Source organism: Hippichthys cyanospilos, chromosome 2 (assembly GCF_059441005.1).
Source record: "Hippichthys cyanospilos isolate Australia breed blue-spotted pipefish chromosome 2, RoL_Hcya_1.0, whole genome shotgun sequence".
Classification (NCBI taxonomy): Eukaryota; Metazoa; Chordata; class Actinopteri; order Syngnathiformes; family Syngnathidae; genus Hippichthys; species Hippichthys cyanospilos.
Window position 1 is genome coordinate 16455007 of NC_142370.1, and position 15819 is coordinate 16470825.

Consider the following 15819-nt stretch of genomic DNA (forward strand, 5'->3'; position numbering starts at 1 on the left):
TTCTTTGAATTACACATATTTCATTTGTTATTTTATTACTGTGAAGGTCATTTTATGATACTCTGATAGATGTAAACTAGCTAGGAAGTTTCCTAGAAGAGTAGTGATCAAGCTAGACAAATCCATAATAATAATAATAAGCGTGATGGATGCTATGTTGTGATGTTTTATTAAGCAAATAAGACACAAGACATACAGCACTTGATTTTCCATACGGTGCCATTTCACCTCATGAATGCCAATGAGGATGTTGTAGGAGGTTATTTATAGTTGAGGACTGAACACAGAGTTTATCCCTCTGCCTGATAATGCCCCCTCTTTGTCTTCATGGTGAGATGGAGAGATGTTTCTGCTTATAACTCCGTGGCCCGAGCGTCACACCCTGCATTCTGACACAGACAGGCAGAAAGGACGTAGGCAGCAAGAAGAGGATTTAGTCAAAGAAGAATAGCGGGAACTTGAGTAATATTTGTAGGGAAGGCCTGTAGCTGGGGCATAAATAGAAACAGGCACACACGTATACCGTAGACAACGCAGATTGTGTTAGAGCAAGGGCCACAGTACATGGGCCAAGCTCAGTGGACAGCATGTTTGAGAGTCATCGCTGCCTGCCATGACAATTACCATAATGAATGTAAGATGACTCTGGACAAACAGACACAATTGCAAAAATAGTCTGATAAGTCATCCTGTACAGCCAAACAGAATAAAAGTGACTGCTGTCTTCTTGAGGTAGACACCCGACAAGCCAGCTTTCAACATTAACTACCAATCCCCTTTGAATTCTGTTGCAAAGGAGTCGCGACACATGATACTGTGTCACCGATGCAATGGGTACCAACAAGTTTGCCCATGGGTTTACATTACTGTCACAGTGCACACAAGAGTTGTGATAGGTGTAGTCCAGTGATGGTGGATAGACTGCAATGTTAGAATAATGTAGTTAAAAGTGTAAGTGCAGTGATGTAAATTAGGCCAGATAGATGGATGAGGATAAATAAACAGCATTGATTTTCTGTTTGGTAAAGGTTGAAGGTTTGGTAAAGATAGATTTGTTTTCCTTAAGTGACATAGAACACACCATAGTACACACCAAGCTAAAGTAAAAAAAAAAAAAAAAAAAAAAAAAACAATTTGGATGTTAGAAATGTGCCAAACTCATACCTGCGCTCACAAGCTGAGATATTACCATTGGGCTCGGCAGGACATGTCTGCAATTGCCATGCTGCCACTTTTCAAAGTGTAAATAATCTCAAAGTCTCACTGATCTTAAAGTACCATTGAATAATGCATGCTCGAAATTACAGCTGCTGTGATAGCTGTCACTGTTGTATCCATGCATCTCTGCTCTCTCGGATTGCTTGTGGCCTCATAATTCCCCTTCTCAAAAGCCAGATGTCACAAAGATATCAGACTAATATGAGATTCTGCTTTGTCACCCTAGCAAGGAGGAAGGTGCCTAATATCTCTGCTCAGTGTTGGCGAAAATCGCAACACTTCATGCTGTCTTACAGGGAAGTGTCAGAAACCTGTCAGAACATGACCCAATGTCTCTATGACAGTATCAATGTAACAATAAGCTAATGGCAGATAGCAAAGACATACTGTCGCTCTAAATACTGTCAGTGTCAGAATTTGCAAAGAAAGAACATCACATAAGAGGTGACCGGCTTTTCAAACAAAAGTAATTACTGGTCAGTCTGGTGACCGATGCTTGTTTATTTCAGCTTATGCTTAATGCTATCTTGGGTGCCGCTTCAACAGAGCTAACCAAGTCATTAAACTTTTCAACATTTTTCTTTTTGCTCTGTCACGGTATTGTGCCAATTCTTAATGCAGGAGATGAAATGCAACTGTTGTGCGTTTGGAATGTCAAATAAGTAGTAAAAGGTTTCCGCGTACCCTCTGCCACATGGTGCACCGAGTGGGTATTTGTACAGTTATTCAGGATAGCCTACTGGGTGAGCACCTCGAGCCAAATGTCGAACACGAGTGAGCACAGTGATTTCTTTCTTTTGCTTTCAATTGTTCAACGCAAACATTGTTTAAAATGTATTTATTTTGCAAAAATCTTGTTCAGAAAACTGAAAGTCAATTGGCACAAAAGACCTCAATGTGAAACCAGAAATGCTCAGCTTGCAGTTGGTCCGACAACATTTCCCATGATTTCTAGACTTGTAAACAGGGAGTAGCTCTAGTTCTGGTATTACACAAGAAGGAACAGTCAAATTCCTATACAATGGGTTTATCACAAAGTATGACTCACTAATAGAAACCTGGCCCCCAAAAATTGGCTTGCTGGAAAGAAAAAACAAAAAACAACCTTTGTAAAAATTGGACAGAACAGCGGAACTGGTTAATCCAAAATTGCTAGTCACCCGAAGGAATGTCCCTGCTCGTGAATTGTCGCAATATTTAAATGCCTGGCTTTTACTTTTTAGTTTGGAAGAGTTTTAAAAATGTTTGAAGGAACATAATTTGAGACTTAAGGTTATTTTAGTACTTGTAAACAAGTTGTACTCTGCCTCTCCCCCAATGCAAGTTGAGCTCCAAGAAAGTGGCGCAGCAAACAAATAGGTGGAAGGACAACTTACTTGCAAACCGTATTGTGCCACTGCATTTGAACAATCACTGTGACTGCTCATGTTAGGTCAACATCGCATAGACCTCGGACCTTATAAGCAGTTGAAAATGACTATAGGTTTAATGATCCGTTACTGCATTCTAATTAAGAATTCCGTTTTCAAAACAACATTTTATTTTTGCTATTCTAACCCAGCAAAGATGATATCCAGTTAGGCTATGGACATACTGTATTGTACATTACACTCCTGCGACCACAAATAATTGTGTTCAAGCCCCAGGAAAGTTTTGCCTCTACTCTGCAAAAAAGGGAGCACGCCACCAAATTTCTCTGAGCTAGCGCAGAGCAGTTTTATGACCCGCTGTGTTGTTTTCTGATCACACTTCATTCAGGGGCACGCAGACCCTCCCCAAACCCTTAAAGTACTCAGTCGCCAAGCGTCCTGGGAAAGACAAACGCATGGCCTTTCAATAAAAAGATAATAGAAATGACAATAAGATTTACCATCTTCATCCGTCTTGTTCATGACTGATCTCTGCAGTAGTGAGAATAAAACAACCCAAAAGGCCCACTAGCCCACCAGGTCGACAGGAATACTGCACATGCACGGCGTCAGGTAATTCATTGTATTTAATGCAATGTTACGCTGCACTTGTGCTTCAGGGCATCTATGTATTGAGTCTTTGATAAGAGTTATAAAATCTACTCCTCAGTGGCCAAATTATACACAACAAAACCTGTGAAGAAATGCTCCTCTGCAGCTGAGGTATGATAACTTCACCCGACTCAATAAAATATAACGATGTTCTTCCAATGCATTTGCAAACGGCCTCTGGCCCTCAGGTGTGCTACGCCATCAACAAATGCCGTCCGCACTTTCTACACCATTTCAAATGAACGTCCTGATTCGTACAATTTAGCTGCAGATAGCTGTAGCTGCAGCTACAGTTACCGTATTTTCCCGACGATAAGGTGCACTGGTATATAAGCAAAATATGAGCAAAATAAAATATTTTTGTCATGGATAAGATGCACTGGACTATAAACTGCATTTAATAACATCAGATTTTACGCAAAAAGATTGTACATGAAGTTTATAATTTTGTTTAGTTATTTAATTTTTTTTTGTAATTGTCTGCCAACAGCAACATCTTCTCTTTAACAGACTGAACATGCCTGCCTGTTTAGTCCCAACATATTTATAGAAAATGGATAGATGGATGGATGGATATCTGTTAGTTAAATAGCAGTTCAAAATCGAAACCAATACTTCAATAGCATCTTTTTAGTCCCCCTCTGTTTGATGGTTTATTTTAATGAACAGAATAACACACTCTACATAATTCATATACAATCATAAATACATAAACAAAATCACATATACTGTGTACTGCATATAAAATTTACACATCACAAATTTACCCCAACTTTTATTAACCTTAGACATATCTATCTATCTATCTATCTATCTATCTATCTATCTATCTATCTATCTATCTATCTATCTATCTATCTATCTATCTATCTATCTATCTATCTATCCATCCATCCATCCATCCATCCATCCATCCATCCATCCATCCATCCATCCATCCATCCATCCATCCCTCCCTATACACACACATATATATATATATATAATATATATATATATATATATATATATATATATATATATAGATATCTATCTATCTATCTATCTATCTATCTATCTATCTATCTATCCATCCATCCATCCATCCATCCATCCATCCATCCATCCCTCCCTATACACACACATATATATATATATATATATATATATATATATATATATATATATATATATATATATATATATATATATTATATATATATATATTGTTTTAACTCTTTTTGAGCACAGCTATTGACTCACATCTTTTCAATCCTATTTGATAGTTGTTCCATAAATTGACACCTCATTTGCTTGCTGGTGGCTAGCAAAACAAGACAAAACAAAACGAAACAAAGCAAAAACAAAACAAACAAAAAACACATATAAGCCACACTGACTATAAGCCGCAGAGCTCAAAATATGAGGAAAATTCGCGCTTTGTAGGTTGTTTTTTCTAAGTCTTGATTCGTAAGTATGGGCGGTTGTAATCATAATCCTTATAATACTGTTTCTCGAGTCCCGTACTTACTTAATGTGTGTTTCTGATGGACATTGGGTAACCTCACCTTCTCTTTTCTTTGCTGGTCATCCCCCTGCCCAAATTGCCAAAGAATCATCTTACGGGAACATTCACAAAAAATAAAATCATTTTCAATTCTGCATTGAAGCAAGACAATGTTCAATTATGTGCGCTGTTTAGTAGAAAGTAGAAATACCCCGGAACTTTCAACATCAAATAGTCCGATCCATGGAAACCATTTTTTCAGATTTTGTTGAGATTCCTATAGGAAATAATGGACCAGGGATCAGTCCTGCCCATGTCAATGAGGTCAAAAAAGTATCAAATTAAGTCAAGCATCATTAAAGAAGACATTATTGAAAATACAACAAATGTTTTAATTTCTTTTCCAGTGTGTAATAAGGTTATTGCTTGCAAATTACATAAGATTTGCTCAATGATATGCATGAGGACTGCACTTTTGATCCTGTTTAGAATGCGACACCAGCTATATCCATCATTTTGGAAATGGATGACGTCGCAGGCGCACAATAACTAAAACAATGAAGAGTGCGGAAGGATCACTGAAGCTGGTGCTTGGTTTGTGGACGTTGTGGAATGTTGCATCAGTCAGAGCACAATATTCACTTCCAGTCCATCACAGAACAGTTGTGGAAGCGATAGCTTTGTCATTCTTTTTCCTGTCTTCGTCATTAATGGTGGCTGTTTTCCCTGAGTGGTTTGCGCTGCAGCATATTCAAATCTGTCTTGTACAAGTTAATGGCCTTCAAAATATTTTCATCACATTTTGGAACCAGGATACTTTTCTTGGAACCACGAACACGTAGGCTCCAGAATAAGCGTGCAGTAGATCCAGGTAGATTTCTTGGTTCTGGATTTTCAACTTTTGCTCTATTTCCCCCAATAAAATGTCGCTCACAAATTTGGTGCCGTTTTCACTGTAAATCATTTGTTCGTATGATTACAGTGACACCTTATGATAACAATCACCAAACATGAGGGACGCGGGCAGACACCAAAGCAGCATTTTTTTTTTCTTCATAATCATAATACGTTCATTAAGGAGATTTTTGATACCATCCATCCATGTTTTAGCCGCTTATCCTCACTAGGGTTGCTGGCTTGCTGGTTGTTGCTTATCCTAGCCGTCTTCAGGCAGGGGGCACCCCTGGGTGAAGTGGGTGCAGGCCAGTCGCAGGGCATATTTAATCATACAAGTTTTAATTGTCTGCGTGCTAACAAATGTGTTTGTAAGCCAGATGTTCTTAATTTCAACACTCTGGTATTTAATCATGTCTCTGCACATGGCTTAACAGTAGGCTGCTTGCTTTAGAACACAAAGACAGCCTGAATCCAGACACCGGTTATTAACCACAATGGTGGAATTCTTCTTTCTTTTTAGTGCTACTGAACATCATGTTCACACATGCTCGGATATTGATTTCCGTCTATTCTCCAGAAAAACAGTAGTGGGTGAGCAAATACAGACATCCATTTAAGCACATTAAAGATCAAATGGGAATAACTTAGTTTTACCCACCATCCTCTCAAGAGCTGAACTCGGCACCATCAAAGCTTTATAAGTATGATATTGAAGGGAAGCAAATAGCTCTCCAGTAATTGTGCGCGCCAGACGTCGTCTTTCAGGCACAAAATGTGAAGTTAAGAAGACGGGGGAAGTGCAAATAAGCTAAGGTAGGCAAACATAATGGATTCCAGAGGTGGATGAGTGGATACTAATTGAGGATGTGGCACCCTCATTGTGTCGCTCTGCATGTTGCGCGTAGACAGAAGGGCAAATTAAGTTTGGTGAAGTCATACGGGAGCTATGAGGCGTGATGAAGTATAATGGAGCCAAATGAAATGAGGTGATTTGGGCTGAAAGATCCAGAGGACACAGCCCACAAGCACTGGAGTGTGAAGAAGTTTGAAGAAGTTAGACATTATGAGCTCAGACAAGTCCGGTTAAGAGTCTCTGACTTCTTTTCATGAAAATGTAGAGATGTCACCGGTAACATTAAAGGTGAAGTTTGATACACGAGCCCATTCAAGCAAAATTAATGTGCGTGGACACGTGTTGCGTTGTGCACAATGAATTGTATTACAGAGGGTTTAGCCACATGCACCGACAGTATTATTTTCAGCATTATTTACAAAATGTAACCGAGTGGCAGCTCCAGTCTGTAAATAGATGCTACAGTAGTTCGCCCTTAATTACTCTCTGTCATGAGTCCTCAAAGAGCATCCTACTTTTCACTATTCATTCCCCATTAACCGTGCAAAAACACTGTATATAGCAACAATGGCCAAGCTCCTCAATAAAATGTGCATGTGTTTTTCAGAAAACACGTTTGCTTGTAATAATAATCCTTGTGGCAGTCACTTCATTTGTAACTTTGAATTTCACAGGAAATAGATTAAAAAAAAAGCATGTAGTTTTATGTGTTATGAATGCAGAAGTAAATACGTTTGCTCTTTAGTTCTGTACTCAGCTTTGCTTCTTTCCATTTTCAGAGTTGCATTTGCGTTTTCTTTTTTTGCGCAATTAGAAGAAATGAGGCTGACAAAGTGGAGCAAGTTACCATAGTCACTGAGAGCAGATTCTTTGCGCTGACGCAAAGGCTTTAAAATAGTCACGGAAGGAACATAGAACAAAATTCCCATAAATTGAAATCTTCGCTGATTGTCTTGCATGCCTATATGACTGAACTCTATCAAAACATTTTTCACAGCAATTTTTAAGGTTTTTTTTTTTTTTTTTTTAGTAGTTCAGTTGTAATTGTGCACTGTGTAAAAGTTACCTTGCCTGTCATTTTAAATATTTTTCAAATACAGAAATAGGACAACTAAAATATATAGGCTTTTTTTTCCCAGGTTAAACTGAAATATTTCTTATTTTATGTCATGAATCCAACTTAATTATTTTAAATTAGGAGAAGCAACAATGGGTTTGCTTTGGCTTAAGCAATAACATTACTTGAAAGTAAAACTTTCTAGTTACACAAACTGAATGTTTTTTTTTAGATTTATTGAAGCCTAAACTTTGACTGACGGATAGCTTTAGTTTTTGGAAAGATATTTTCTATTTTTAGCGTACATATGATCCAGAGATGGTTAGGAGTGCTATGCAAATTGTGCCGACACTTAACAACACCATAAAGCAGTTTATGGAGAAGCACTCGACATAAAATCCAGTGAGGGATTGACGTTCTGAACAATAAACACCTGCAGGCCTGGAGTAGCACATGATCGAGCTGAATGTCAAAATAGATTTAACGTTTGGATTTTGTTAAACAATTAATGACTGGTAAAAAAATAAAATAAAATAAAAAAACACCCTTTGGATGACACAGACACATCTAAGGACCACTTGAATTGTCAATGCTGTCGCAAAAGCTTTCATGTTACCTTCCTTTTTTGCTACAGTATGTATGTCACTCACTTTTAGCTTGCCACCTCTGTCATGTCCATGTTATCATTTGAAAAACTCACCAAATAATAAGCTGCTGCAATACACTGATTAGAATTAAGCACACAATCCCAAACAGTGAGTCATTATGCCAAGCTTGTGTCGCCTGGCTTCCAAAAGCCCTTGCCAGACAATCAATCCTCTCTGAATCATCAAAGACATCCAACGGGTCTTCCCTGTAAAAGGGCTGCGGTTATTTGCTGCACTTTTGTAGTTCTAAATAAAACAAATGATTCTTCCCAATTAGCGGCGACTTGTAGATGAGTCAGAAAAACATACGCGACTAAGAGCGGCACAATGCTGTTTGTGACTGCTGTTGTCAGCACAACCACTGAGGTAGTTCAAGTGTGCCTTGAGGGCTTGGCACAACGCTTTAACAAAGAGAGTAAAAAAGGAAGACAGTAAGACAGAAAAGCTCGCTAAATACATAAAACCCATCTGTGCTCATTGTTCCGGCGTGTACATATGAGCGAGTGTTAACGTACAGTCTTAATGTGCAGCGCTTGTACAAGGATCAAGTATTTCTATGGTGGAGCGGGCAAAGCCAGTCTATAATCACAGTAATCAGTCTGTGCTGAATGGAATTGAAAGAAGAAAAAATGTTGGCTTTCATGCATGGGCCGTGCTAGGTTTTTAGATTTGACAGTGTGATTATTTGAGGCTTTTTGCACTCGCCATTACCCACCATCTCACTAGTTCACTTTTTTCTTTTTTGCCACAAAAGACAGCTAAATTGGCATAATCAAATAGGTATGGACACACAATATGGCTTCTTTTCATTTGTGACAGCAACAATTGAACAAGTAAAAATGACGTCTGAAATCTGGCTTTTAGTATATTTCCGCATATAATGGCAAGGGGCATCGAGCTTCATGGAAAAAACATTAAACTGTGTTCAATTTCGTTTTGCTCATTTAAATGGCTGGTACCACTGAACGTCTATTGTGATGGACAAAGGAAAAGATGGAAGGTCTAAAAGCACTGTCATTGCACTACTATTGATGCAACAGCAAGTCACATTGGTTATTATCAAGAAAGCTCTTAAAGCCTGCTTTTATGTACAGTACATGAAATAGGTAAAACCCAGTTGAACCCCTTTGCTTTTTGGTTTAGTGATGCATCGGGAGACCACCAAAAAAGGGTTGCTTTTTATTGTTACCACACAACTTTACGACAGCTAACGTTTTTGTCTTTTTGTATATTCGCTTGTTTTTGGGGTCTTTTGCCATTACAGCATCTTGCGTAGACATTCAAATCGACCTCCGTCTTTGTAACAAATGGGGAATGTGGTGTATGCTGTATGGCAGCCAGTCACCACATTTGTGGATATTGTTTGGGAAAGATCCTGCCACCCCTTCCTCAAAGAATTTTAGTGCTGTAAGAGCAGCGCAAACCCCCTCACACCATGGCAAAAAGTACACGTCAATCACAGTAGCTGTAAATCAATGTTTCTTCAGGAGAGTTATGTAAGTACTTTATGAAAGTTGAAAAGATTATTAGTGCCGCTTTAAATCCACACAGCAATTATCAATCCTGTTCAGATGACCTGTGACATGGTATGAAAAACTCATGCGTAGTTTTAGTGTTCTGTCGGTAAAATTATTTACATTCAACATTGCAGCAATCTTTTGGTTGCCATCCACACGAGTTATTCTTCACACACATTCATTTGTCCAATCAGCTATTTCTCACATTTCTGTCTGTCGTGGAAATGTAATGTAATCTACAGAAGTAAGTGCAGAATAAAAAATGAAAGTGAGGTCATTTAAAATGTTTCTTTAAAGACATGAGAATAGTAACATGAATAAATGCGCACACATAAGTTGGAGCTGCTGTCAGCCACAGTTTATGTCTAGACAGTGGCACACAAGATTTGACCATATATCAAATGGTCAAGTGTGCTGCATAACACACAGGCACTCAAGAACATACAGTACGTTACGATTGCTTTTTTGTGTGTCCTTTTAAAAGAGTGACTACCTGAAGTAGTTATTTTTATGCAATATTTGGTTCAACTGACCTCTGCTCTGTCTTGCACTGTGATTGCATCTGCGTTATGGCTTAGTTAAACGGATCCCTTCTCGCGTTCGTGGTAGCTAGCAAATTTTTAAAGTTATCAGACATTTAAATGATCCACATTGACTGACTGCTGTCTTAGCAGCTTCACAAATGCCATTTCCCGCATGTAGCAACTATGTACTAATTGGCATTACCTGTCATGCTTTATTTGCTCACTTAATATCCTTTTTGAAAATGCGAGAGTCATGGTTTGCAAACCGGAACCTTTTTTCAATTTTTGCTAAAATTTAAGGTGTAATCAGTTTACCGGAATACATTTCAAGGCATCCATGTTCCCTGGCTGTTTTACGGTCCAGCGGCAGGCTAAATCATTTGACATTTACACGAGGATCAAAAGCTCGAATGCGTTTTCCAACACCCCTTGCGTTGTGCACATCTCTGTGTTTTAATAAAGGCGTAATGAATAATTCAGATGGTTTGTACCCTCAAAGCACAATGCAGGAACAAACAGGCTGAAAATAGTTGTTTTGCATAGATAAAAATTGACAATACGGTATTTTTTTGAACGCCTAATCACCTAGTCCACCTGTCCCTTCCTTATTCATCTTTAATAACACTGGCGACAGGGACGGTGTGACAAACGACAGATTACTGGGAGACAGCGAAAAAAAAATGCTGTTATGGCTGACCAGAAAACATACAGTAGCTTTGAATGCTAGTTACTTCAAGCATCTTTGATGAGATACTGCTCACCATTTATGCTTAACAGATTGAATCAAGCAGAACCCGATGTGAGGTTTATGCTCGGGCTGAACGATTAATTGCACTTGCAATATGATCTCAACGTATTTCCTTGGGCTTGTATGTCAGATCGCAGGTGACATGTCTAACTCTAACCACAACCCTAACCCTTAAAATTTCTCATGCAGCGAACGGTTGCTGTTTTCAAACCCAGTTTGTGTTATTTTGCTGTTCCACATTGTAAGAATACTATGAATGCAATTCTGTGCTTTGCTTTGACATTTGTCGCATAGCTATTAGAAAAAAATTCACAACTTCAAATTATCATTTGATTAAAGCATCGCTGGTACAAATACAAACAAATGGAAGTCATTTGTTATCAGGTTTAAAAAATAATTTTGCACACAGCCTTTAAGAAGATGAAGATTCTGGTATAGCTTCTGTTGAGTGTTGTGCTCTGACAAATCAGAGCCAAAGGAAGAAGGGTGAGAATTATTCACTGCCTTCTCAACATCTGATATGATCCACTTGCTGTTGACCTAAAAGAGGCCAGACACTAGCCTTAAAGTTACATCTGGTTTTGCGTGTATGTGTGTGTGTGTGTGTGTTTATTTATTTATTCTTTTTTTTTTTTTGACACTAAGTGATTTATCAGTGGAAGCCAGTGGCATAGTGGACCCTTGAGAAGTGGGTATGTTCCTAATGTTAACCTTTTTTAAGTAGTAAAGAAAATAAGGACATTTTTAGAAGCAGTGACATATTAGACAACTCAAACCGAAAATCTGTCATTTCTACTAACTATTATAAAATTATCATGGCTTATTTAGGAGCAGTTTGTACTTACAGTATTACTGGTCATACAAGCAGAATGGATGGATGTCAAATATATTCACCATGAGGCTAACATGGTTTTTTGGAATTTTTCAATTTATTTTGCACTTGTGGCAAGGCGAAGAAACCACACGTTTGTGCTTGTGTAGATCTTTACTCCTCGCGTGCCGTCACTGTCCAAAACAGCAAAGACAAAGCAAATAGGTTCAAAGCATCAAAGGTAAGGGCTCAATGTTTTTGCTTTTCCTTTTTCCTTGTCATGCGGCTCGAGTTCATTTTTACCGTAAATACCCGAAGTTGAGCAGAAAACCAAGTCAGACTGGTTAAGTCTTCCTGCTTCTTTTATTGAAAATAATGCCGTAGCAACCTTAACGAACAGGAACTTTTGTTAGCTGCGAAAGACACTTGATATCCCACTCCTCTAGCTCGTCCCTTTATGGTAATTATTGGAAGTAAGTCAGAATGCAACCGATATAGAAAAAATGCACATCTGTGAATCAAAACTTGGCTTATGTGGCTGATGGATCAATCTTCCTTGAATGGTGTCGAGGCATTCTTGGGGGAAAAGAGGCTATCGGGCAGTTGGATATAACTGAAAGGTGCGCATCGGGGTAGGTTAGAGGTGGGTATACACAATGATTACCCTTAAGTGGCTATACGTATACCGCCGTATTACACCGGAAGCACCATCGAGCATTTTGCGAGTGAACATCCATACCAATGTCCACTTTGTCCCGCACTGACTTCACTTAAAGCTGTTCTCTGACATTGGCAGCTTGACTTTGTAATTATATTAGCAGTGCATGTCTCATTAGTTTGTGACATGGCTGAGCGTTCCTCCTTCCTATTGCTCTGACACACATGCGCACGCACGCAAATACACACACGCACACACACACACTCATAAATGCTTGCTGGCATTTTAAATGTTTTAGACTTGCATGTAAAGCAGTTTAGCCTGGAAATAATAGACCTTTAAAACGATTCTGGATATGCTGAGTTGTCCTGGTATATTTACATTTAAGTGAGACAAATTTAATTTGAGTAGAAGGTGAGTGGCTTGCCTTGTTTGGGTGACAGAGGAATGATACAAACAGGAGAGGTGGCCCCATGGGCCGTCCAGTCGGTCAAGGGAGTGTTTCCAATTATTCTGACACAAAGCCAAACACGGCTGAGCGCCGAGTGAGTTACAAAATGTGCTGCAAGTTGCGCGTTACTCTATATTTAAATCAAAGGCTCTCAAAGGAATTATAAAACCCTCTGGAACGCCAACATCTTCACCTGTTTTCCTTTCTGAAAAGCGCACATTGTCTAAAATAGCTGTGAAGGCCATTGAGAGAATGTCAAATAAAACAGTGACGGATTCGCTTTGAATGTCACATGCTTTCAGTCTGACCTCCTTTTCTTTATCTCCAAATGGAGTCAGAGCAGTAAAGTGCAGAACATGAAATAACATTAAGTGCTCTACCCTTTTTTCTGCTGCCACCCTCTCCCCCCTTCACGGTAGAGAGTGTTGCAAGTGTGTCCTTGAGGTCGTTCTCTCATTAGATTGTCGGTCCATTTCATAAGCCAGAGCAGTGATGTTGCTTTAACTCCTCATAGTGTGGCTTTTGCGTCCGGGTGCTGCATTTGAGAGCACCTCCGCAAACACCTGTCACACACACTTACCCTTTCTGTGAACCCGACTATGTGCATTATGGATGAGATATTCATGTTTGTGACGCTCACTCACCGTCTACTTCACCGGACAGTCTTATTGTGAACTGACGTTTGCCAGTGGCGCACTGGTGTGCACGTGTGAGTTGGAATGTTTAAAGCCAATGAGTGTTTCAGCCTATGGGTGTCGGGGCAACCAAATTATTGATTGCCTCCCACGAGGCAATTTCTAAGGCACTTAGCCTAAATATCAGCACTGATCAAATCGAATGAAAAAGAAGGGGTGAGCGCTTTACACCAAGATCGATGTGTTTGAGTGTGCATGACCAGTGTTGACAGCGCCCAGAGTGGGTCAGACTGCTTTTGCACAACCAGCACACAGCCTTACCTTGGCATGAAAATAAAGTCCATTTTTGCCGAGCGCAGTTTACTCTTTCACCAAAATGTCATCTTAGCGAAAACTCGCCAGCTCCATTTCTGGAAAGCCCAGTGAGGCACAACATGAGTTGCCAAATTCCCAAACATGGTAAACAAGCTTTATTATTGTACAGTATACTATTATTATTACTACTAGTAGTCTATAACTAGTACTAATACGTGTACTCACAGGTGGGCAACTTGCATTTTTTTGGTGGTCCGTCATTCGGCAGAGCCCGCCCCCTTTCCGTCATCGTCGGGTTCGTCGTTTTTTCAAGCCAGACTAATTTGTAATCTTGGTCCGTCTGTGTATTTTTGCCCAACCTTACGCCACCGCTAGCGCGCAACTTTTGACTTTTTTTTTTTTCTGGTGCGTCATTCTGCACTCATCCTATTTCTTTATTTTTGTTTAGTTTTATAATTTACAATTAAAGTTAACACCATGTCTGATGTTCTGCAGTCACACTGCAATTGAAACAAAACGGAAAAAAAATGCCTAGGGGTTTAAACCTAGGCTGTTATACACCATTATGTTTAATACAGGGAACGAGAGTGCATTCAACATTCATGTCCAATGGATGACATTTTCATGCTTTCAATAACACAGAAATGATAGATGTTGATTGGCATTTATAGCTGCATGCCCGACAACTGTAGAAGACGATTTCATTAACATTTGTCTAAATGTATCTGCAATTCATGTTACAAAGACTACAAGTGATACAAAGTATTGCTGAGGTTGGATTTACGAAAAACCTCTTTCATGAGGGGATTAAAGATAATACATTCGTGGCCAAGAGCCAATCAGACAAAACATGTGAATTTGGTCTGCATTCATTGGTTACTTGAAACACATCCTGGAACGCTCTTATCAGCAAAAAAAAAAAAAAGAAAAAAAAACAGGACTAAGACAGAGAGCAACTACAATTAAATCTCTGCTAAAGTCAGCTGTACTATAACTATGAACGACAAATAGTGAATTGATCATACCCAGTTTACTCACTCATCTGAGCCTATTACTCGACTGTAATGTTACTATTGTCAAATTGACTGAATCTGATTCAAAATGAGAAGTAGGACTTGGTGGATTCACCAACAAAAGAAAAGGCAGGTCGCTGGAGATAGGTGTTCACAGTCAAGCATCAGTGATGCAAGAGTGGAGAGATACAAGTGCAGCTTGTCGCCAATGGCTACTCACAGTTGTATGGTGCTGACTGTGATGAAACGTTTTTACCAGTAATACGTTTCAGTCCCAGCAAAACAATGTGAAAGAATGTTTCTTGTTGTTCTTTGACATTATTGATGAATAAGAGCTCAGCGCTGTAAAATTAATTAACATAACTGAAAAACTGAGTGTTGTAATGCAGTACTTTTCAAAATTTGGTCTCAATAGATGTCACTGTTGCATCACTGTTTCGTTCTAGCTCTGCCTTTAAACAAAAGAAGAATAACTTCCTGTCCTTATCGTGTTATCTTTGATGGCTGTGTGTGAGCATGCTAGTGAATAAAAATTCTGCAAATACGTATTTGGTATGTCTCCCAGGTGGCTTGTGGCAGAATTTAAATGAGATGTTTCCTGGTTATCTTTGCAAAATGGCTTTCTTCTTGTCACTCTTCCCTAAAGGCCGTCTTTGTACATTGCACTACTGACTGTTATTCTATGTACACACTCTCCTACCTCATCTGTAGATCTCTGCTGATCATCAAGAGTGGTCATGGGACTCTTGGCTGCATCTCTGCTCAGTTTTTCATCGTTCGAGATGAACTTTTAGAGGGACAGCTGAGTCTTGGTAGAGTTTTAGTGGTCTGATACTCCTTCCATTTCAATATGATTGCTTGCACAGTACTCCTTGAGGTGTTTAAAGCTTGTGAAATCGTTTTGTATCCAAATACAGCTTTGAACTTCTCCTCAACAGTATGTTATCCTCCTGTTGTGTTGGTGATAT

At 39.1% G+C, this 15819-nt stretch overlaps 2 long non-coding RNA genes across 3 annotated transcripts in view; one reads left to right on the forward strand and one right to left on the reverse strand.

Annotated features, from left to right (window-relative positions):
• The window catches only part of LOC148427584 (uncharacterized), a 33218-nt gene that overhangs the window by 13408 nt on the left and 3991 nt on the right, over nt 1-15819 (forward strand). The gene's annotated exons all lie outside the window — the stretch shown is intronic.
• Nucleotides 154-12981, reverse strand: LOC148427585 (uncharacterized). Of its 2 annotated transcripts, none has more exons than XR_015864704.1 (4): nt 12865-12981; nt 4937-5002; nt 4787-4837; nt 154-389 (listed from the first exon to the last, which is right to left on the reverse strand). It is a non-coding gene; the product is annotated as an uncharacterized LOC148427585 (long non-coding RNA). The 2 variants fall into 2 exon arrangements; XR_015864698.1 differs by lacking the exon at nt 12865-12981 and adding an exon at nt 11814-11956.